This window comes from Anas acuta, chromosome 7 (assembly GCF_963932015.1).
Source record: "Anas acuta chromosome 7, bAnaAcu1.1, whole genome shotgun sequence".
In the NCBI taxonomy this organism is placed as follows: Eukaryota; Metazoa; Chordata; class Aves; order Anseriformes; family Anatidae; genus Anas; species Anas acuta.
The window spans coordinates 38,655,514-38,661,172 of record NC_088985.1 but is presented as its reverse complement, the minus strand read 5'-3'; the positions used below and the strand labels follow the sequence as shown (position 1 = coordinate 38,661,172).

The window sequence follows — 5,659 nt, the reverse complement described above, 5'->3', positions numbered from 1 at the left end:
TAAATGATCGTTGCATTCACAAGTCAGCCAATGGTGTTGGTTTTTTTGTTACTGTTTTTGTGTGTGTGTGTGTGTGTGTGTGTGTGTGTGTGTTTCCTGTATTTATTTTTTAGTCTGCTTTAGCTCAACAGCATGCAGACAAGAGAACTGGGGTGTTTCTAGAAGCAATAATCCCCATGCTTTTGCTGCAGCTTTTAACATTGAAAGGACAACACGACCCAGCAAGTAACTGGAATTAGCTCAAACTTTTATTCACATTGAAAGAAAAATCTAGGTGCAGAACAGATTATACACCAACAAAATCAATTCCATTCCACCCCCGGGAAAAAAAATCACATACTCTCATCCCCTCCTGTCCCTCAGCCGCTTGCCTGCCCCACGTGGCAGATGCTTCCATCTGTTCTCTTCACCCACTTACAGCACCTCTAAAAGGCAAACTGTAATTTTACTCTACTGGATGTAGGAAAATAACTGCAGTGACAACCGCACCCCAAAAACAACAGTTACCTCTGCTCATCACGCACCAGAGTCACTGCAGAGGCAGCTGGTTGACACATCCTGCACTGCACACTGCATTGCAGCCTGAACAAAGGAGAAAGGCAGGAAGAAGATAAACATTCAGCTGCCAGCAGTAGAACCCATCCCTCAAAAACATAAGCGACCCCAGCTTTACGTTTATCCTTTCAAAACAGCAGGCCACTTGCCTCTGGACCTGCAAATTAGGTCCAAGCTTGAAAGGAGCGGCCAGCATCACCCACGCCACCTGGGAACATAAAAGGACAAAATGACCACTGTGCTTGCAAGCACCCACCTGCTACACTGCTCCTCTATCCCAAACAGTCTCACCCCGGACCCTCTGAGGGAAACACCTGAGCGTCTTCCCTTCGCTTCAGATAAGGGATGACCAGGCTGACACCACTCACCTTCCCTCAGAGCTTCCTGACATGATGATTTCCCTTCCCTCTCCACAACTGCACAAAGCACCTGCAGAGGCAAGAGAAAAGCACACTCTAAAGCACCTCACAGCCACAGCGTACCTGCTGCAATACCTCTCTCTTCCCAGCTCCGGTACTTCAGCTGCCCACCAGCTCTAACTCAGATTCTACGCTCACAGCGCCACAGCAAACTCTGCCTAGACCACACAACACACACTACACAAGCTACATTGCCCAGCACACACAAGCTGGTACATTCCCACCCAACAATCAGTCGCATCGCACAGGAAGGATGCTGCACACTCCTAGAAACCAAACCTACCAGTCCTGAGCAGCTCCCCACTTCCTCCTGCCAACCACGCTCAGCACACACACTATTCACCCATCAAAAAAAAAAATAAACTTAGAACTTACACACACAAAAAAAAAAAACAACCGAGCTCCACAAATGCCAAAAAGACATGCGCACACAGCAGCCCCGGCAGGGGTAATCACAGACTTACCCTTTGCAGATGAAAAGGTGACTATGATACAACCCTGCTCAGTCTCTTGGCAATGCTGCATCTACACTGTCAAGCCACATGTAGCCGGTAATCAAGCTGGTTTTAGTCCTCTGCAGAATAAAACGAGTGGGTTTATACATCTAGAGATTAAAGTGCAGCTCAAAAACAGCGGAGTACCCCACCATCCTAGAAAACAATAAGCCACAAACCTCTACTAAACATCCCTCTATTAAGCGAATTCCAAGCACTTAAAAATTCTAGAAATCTATAGACTCCAGTCTGCCTAGAGAACCCTGCAACTGACTGAAGGAAAAACAAAGCACTTACCCCAAGGAGCAGCCCAGGCAGAAGGAGCTCTCTGATAGCATGCCTGGGGCTCATATAGCATTCAGCCCTGCCCAGCACCCAAACCCAATCACCTGGGAAAGGGGAGGGGCAAAGCACAAGGAAGTAGAAAGAAAGCAGGAACAGAAGCAACTGCTTTTTATTTTTTTTTTATTTTTTTTTTTTTTTTTTTTTTTTTAAGATCTGCTTTACTGGGAAAACATGCAGAGAGCAGACAGGTGACCTGTGGTGTTTCTAGAAGCAACAATCCCCATGCTTTTACTGCAGCTTTTAACATTGAAAAAACAACACGACCAGGCCAGTAACAGGAACTCTTTCAAATGGAATTACGTCAAACAGGTTCATCATCACTTGCAAAAACAGAGAACCAGCATTCACTAGCACGCCAGCACTGACACCCACCTCCTCCACAACGCTTACTACTACTGATGCAACATGCTACTGTGAAATACCTCTCTGTTCCCAGCTCCTTTCCCTCATCTGCTCACTACATTTACCTGAGAAGTGTGCCCAAACGGACTCATTCTACAGAGATGAAGAAGGTGGCCCTGCTCACTCTCTTGGCACTACTGCACTTATGCACTCAAGGAACCATACCCCACAGTTTCCCAAAAACAACGTACCTGGCAACCCCTCATAAATGTACTTCTAATATGTCAATTCAAGGACATAAAGCCTAGAAGGCTTTATGGTCTAAAGACTCGACAGACAGAAAACACACAAGCAAAAGCTCCAGAAATATAACAAACTGTCCCTAAACTTGAAACAAACTACCCCTTACGTGCCCACTGCTGCCATTTTCAGACACATGCTCACACAGGGAGCTTCCATGATACATTTCAACTAAACCCTGCTCCATCTCTTTAACAACAAGGTTTTGACTTTGATAATATTTGACATACAGGCAAAGAATCACAGAAAGCCCCGTAATTCTGCAAAAATCAAAAGGGACCCAGAACCACAAAGCAAACACACAAAGTAACATCACCATACTATCCGTAAAACTGCTATAACAACTACTCATCTGAGGAAGAGCCGTGTGCAATACAAGCACCTACTAATAGATTTCTGTACAATGACAGATCCTACCAGCTGCCACCTCAAAAAGACATGCGTACCCGTTTCTACTAGGAAACGCATCAGTCCATAGACTCTGACCCACCTAAAGAACCCTCCAAACAACTGAAGGAAAAACAAAGCACTTACCCAAAAGTGCAGCCCAGACAGAAGGAGCTCTCTGATGGCACACCTGCAACTCAGTTACCACTAGGTCCCACCTGGACCCTGAAGCCAATCACCTGGGAAAGTGCAGGGGGGAAAGCACAAAAAACAAAAAGAAGGAGCAACAGCTGTGGTTTATTTACTTCTTTATAAGGCTTAGCTCAACAGCATACAGAGTGCAGACAGGAGAGCTAGGGTGTTTCTAGGAACAAAAATCCCCATGCTTTTGCTGTAGCTTTGAATATTAAAAGGACAATACAACTAAGCAAGCAATTGATTTCTTTTTCCATCTGGAATTACCTCGATCTTTCATTTACATAGAAAGAACAATCTAGGAGTAGAACAGATTGCACACCAAAAAATAATTCTATTCCATTCCACTCACAGGAAAAAATAACTTCAGTAGGATACCTGAGAACTAAATGGCTATGTTGATGGGTCAAAACATGCTACAGGACACTGGGGCCAGGCCCTCCGCTGCACACACTTAAAACCCATCCCTACACTCACCAAGGTGCAACCCCAACACAAAAAAACAGACACAGCATTTCAGCTTCAACAGCTTTGGGAACTGCTGGAAAGCAAGCTTCATTCTCAGCGAGGCGTGCTCAGGCTACACAGGACAGGGCTTCGGGCACCACTTTGCTTACCAAAAAACCGCCATCAGCACCTGCTTTGTTCCGATTCTCAAGAAATAACATCACAGCCCACATTGCCTGGGACACCTGATAAACAGAAGAGAAAGCAGCCATACCATTTTCAAGCCATCCCTGCACGTGTCGCTCCTTGATGAGCTGCAACCTCTTCTCAAATCCTCAACCGCTTCTGTGGAGAGCCTGCCAGGGCACCTGCAAAGCAAGATGGATACCCTTCACAGTCACCTCGTGCTACTTGGCTGTTCTGCTCCAATCCAGCTCACAACCAGCCCGCCCTTCTCGTGCTGCTCTTCAGAGTACAGCTTGGCCCCTCTGAGCCTGTGTGAGACAAATGTGAAACAAAAAAGCATAGGCTGAAGCAGCATCCAAAGCCACAGCACAGCTGGGACAGTTACTCTCAGCTGCTCCCTTACCTCAGCCTCCTCACCTGCCCTCGAGGCAGATGCTTCCATCTGCTCTCTTATGCCAGCTACAATACACCTCTGAAATATAAACAGGATTTTTACTGTACTTTGTGTAGTTAAGTAACTGCAGTGACATCTGCACCCCTAAAGTACCTGCTACATCTGTTCATCGCTCACCTTGCCAAAAGCAGCTATGGTCAAGTCCCGTGTTGTACACTGTGTTTCACCTTAAACAAATTAAACAAAAGTTGCCTACTGAGTGCTGAACAGTTCCAGAAGGAACTCTTTCCTGTGACAGGTTCCTCCTAGGGTTTACACTCTAATGGGGACAGGAAAGAAATAAGAAAAAAAAAAAAAAAGCAAAACCCCATATCTGTAAGCTTTCAAGATTCGACAGACCTCCTCAAGCACACTGTTCAAACACTATGTGAGAAGCTGCTCACAAGCAGCTCAAATCTCCCCCCCACACATCTGCCTAACACTACAGAGATGACTGTGCCAGCTGCCCTTCAGTACGTGCCCAGAGGCAGACCGGATGTCTTTGCCAAAACAGTCCCATCAATGTATTAGTACACCCATGCACTGCCACATTAATCACTAACTGCCAGGCAGGACAGCTCCGGACCAAACACGTACACACACAGGCACGCCACAAACACTACAAACAAAACACACAACACAAGGCGCAAGAAAAAGTGACCCCCAAAAGGAAAGCCCTATGGCAACAGCAAGTCAGAACAGGTGCTCTGCACCAGACCCTATGAGAGACTCAAATGTCACGACACGCGACTGGAAGCAACTGCCAGAACTGGGATGGTGGAGGCCTAAAAAGCCTGCCTTCAAGACAAGAGACCAGAAGGATGGGGGCTGAAAACCCCCTAAGAAGACACTTAGGAAATCAATTCCCAAGCAAGAGCTCCTGATGCGGCCCAGATGACTTCTGCAAGAGTGAGGATGGAAACAGACGTGATCTCAAACCGAATATGATGCACAAGACCTGAAACAGATCTGCACTTTCGAGCACTTCTTGTCTTGCAGTCGCTGCTTGATCAGAGCCATGATGACAAAACAAGCATTGAGGCCCTTCAGCACAGCTACCAAGTCGCCTGTCTGGTCAGTCCGGTCTAAAAAGCCAGGAGGATATCAAGACCCGAGAAGCACAGAACAGACACTGCAGAAGCAACACTACAAGACAGACAAACTGAAGGAAACTGTCCTGCCTGGCACACGCACTCATGCTACAAAATAATCCCGCTGCTTCTATTAGCCTGCTGACCCAGCCACAAGCAGCCTGAACCACCCTCACAGGGGCACCAAGTCTATTCAGCCAGCTGCCTCCATGCTGCTCTGGCTCCCAGCTCCCATTAGCCACCCCAGATATGCAAATACCAGGTGCCCCACAACTTAGCTCTTAGGTTGCTGCATGGTAAAGTCCCTCCGCCTCAAGAAATGCACAGGCACCGATTGTCATCTTAGCCAATTGAAGGCTCATCATCAGCTGCAAAAAACAGAGTAACAGCATTCACTAGCACGCCAGCCATGATGCCCACCTGCTCCACAATGCTGACTACCGCTGATGCAACATACGGTTCTGC

At 46.9% G+C, this 5,659-nt stretch overlaps 1 long non-coding RNA gene across 1 annotated transcript; it reads right to left on the bottom strand.

Annotated features, from left to right (window-relative positions):
- Positions 1–684: 684 nt before the first annotated feature.
- On the bottom strand, positions 685–5,355 carry LOC137859895 (uncharacterized). The gene is made up of 7 exons (XR_011098633.1): positions 4,242–5,355; positions 4,074–4,142; positions 3,759–3,978; positions 2,990–3,081; positions 1,439–1,548; positions 924–984; positions 685–763 (listed from the first exon to the last, which is right to left on the bottom strand). It is a non-coding gene; the product is annotated as an uncharacterized lncRNA (long non-coding RNA).
- Positions 5,356–5,659: the final 304 nt, after the last annotated feature.